The following is a 2370-nucleotide window of genomic DNA, read 5'->3' on the forward strand; positions in this document are numbered from 1 at the left end:
ATGAACACTGTGGCCCCATGCAGGAGGGCTCCAGCCGGGTGGTTCTCAATCCTGCATCTCCTCTCCCCATAGAGCTTGTCCACACCCCAGAGGGAGCCACAGCCCTGGGGATGGGTCAGGGCAGCCCTCAACCTGGCCACAGGACTGCAAGGTGCTCAGGGGCAGGGGCGGTTGCCCTGGGCAGTCCCGGGGGGCTCCTCTTCTCGTTCCTGAGCACCAGTGGCTGGGGCGGAGCCACACTGCCAGCCCCCACCTACCATTCTTGCTCCCACTCCCACCCTTGCTGTGCTGTGCTGCACTCCCAGGAACCAGGCCACTACCACGGGGTAGCACAGACCTCAGCCATGGCCCTTGCCCCATTGTGGCTCAGGAGTCCTGATGGAAACTGTGCTGCCCCTGCACGCATGGCCAGCACCCATCTGCAGCAGGGAAGGGGCCAGTCCCCCTCCATGCCCCGTGTCCCAGCTCCTTCCCCACTGTGCTCTCCAAGGCATGCCTGCAACAGCCACTGGCAACAAATGGGGCCGGGGCTCTGGACCCCAATGCAGTCACCTGCAGGCTCATGATTGCCTGCTGTGAGCAACCCAGGCTCCACGGTGGGTGGCAGGGGCTGGGGCTGTGCTGCCACGACAAGGATCGGGACCGTTACAAATCCCTTGCGCTCTGCTTCTGGTATGCCAACGTCTTTGACGTCCAGGTTGCAAGGTTTTTTGGCACTCAACCCAAAAACATTGCTGACCCCTGTTCTAACTTGAGGCATCTTCACCTCTTCTTTTCATGGCTTGTCTGAGATGGTCAGTGACAGGTATTTAGCAGAATTTGCAGATTCATTGGAATCTGACAGGGCCGGGATGTGAGCATTTCTGCTATGGCAGTTATGGCCATCTTCATCTCTCATTATAAATAAAAGCAGACCTCAGATGGCTCAGGGAAGGACAGAAGGGAAAATTCCATCAAGAGCAACCTAAAAATCTGAACCCATAGTCCAGAAACAAAAGACATTTATTAAGATGGGATTTAATAGAGGACTATAAAATCTTAAACGGTAGCTAGATAAGGTCAAACCAAGTCACTACAGTCAGCTCAAAATAGTTGATGAGACTAGATGACATAAATGGAAATTAAAAGAAAGAAATCAGAGCAGATCAGGAGGTTAGAGAAAAATAATTAATGGGTGTAATGGCTTTCTAGGCACAGCTCTTGTGATGAAAATATTGGGTCGTTCAAGTAGTGATGAGAGGACTTTCTAGTGGACTTGAATAGTTAAAATTAATGTGCCCAGGCACACCTAAAGGCTTTATTCATTAGAGCTGCAGCACTAGCTGAAACCTTGAATTGCTCATAATTTTCTAAATCTTTCACCTTTAGGGGCTAAAAATTCCAAGTCTGGTCTCTGTCCAAAGGGAAATATTTACAGGACATCCAAACCAAAACGGGTCAGCCAAGTCATAAACAAAAATATCAAGGTGCACTTTCCCCAGGATCTGAATTTTACCAAATGTGTTTTTTAAAACCGGTCCAGTGCCAAAGGGCCTCAAGGAACAAATATGATAGGGCTAGTTTAGAAAGTAAGGCCCATTATGTGACACTTTTGGCTACCTCCCTTGGCAGCCACAGTTAGGAAGACAGGACACAGACTGAAGAGTCCTGTCCTGCTTCTATGAAAGGTATTTTACTGCAGGCCTGAAAATGGTGCCACTTCCTTCCTTCCGCCAGCTACGTTGTTCTGGCCAATAAGGTGAAGGGATGTCACGGCTCCCACGCACACACACACACACATACACACACACACATGCGCGCACACACACATACCCCTTACAAGAGATTATCCAGAGAACAGGGTTGCTCTGCATTCAGCCTGGGCCTGCCATCTCCAGAAGCCTTCCTCAACCAATTGAGAAAATGGAAAATGGATTTAGCACAGAGGTGGGCAAAATACAGCCCTGGGCTGGATCTGACCCACCAAGTGATTCCATCTGACTTGTGGCGGGTCTCTTATCCCCACCCGGCCCAGGCACTGGGGGCAGCCCCTGGCCGTGGCGCATGCAGCTGGTCCTTCATCCCTGGGGCGCGGAGATGCCACCTGGCGCGGCCTGCCCTGTTCCAGGTGTGGCTTTCAGGAATTCCTGGAGCTGCAGTCTGCGGGGCAGGGCCATGGGGAGGGACAGCCGGACTCAGCTTCCTAGCAGCCCCTGCCACCGCTGCCCAGGAGCAGGTGTGTGCCCCACTGTTACCACCAGGCCCAGCCCTGCTGCACAGGCATCCTGGCCTGTCTGCCCCACACGCACCACCAGGGGTGCCAGACTGAGTGGGCAGGCGAGGTCTCAATAGAGACTGGCCCAGGACCCCACAGGCAGGCCCTGCATAGTT

The sequence above is a fragment of the Alligator mississippiensis genome, chromosome 2 (assembly GCF_030867095.1).
Source record: "Alligator mississippiensis isolate rAllMis1 chromosome 2, rAllMis1, whole genome shotgun sequence".
Classification (NCBI taxonomy): Eukaryota; Metazoa; Chordata; order Crocodylia; family Alligatoridae; genus Alligator; species Alligator mississippiensis.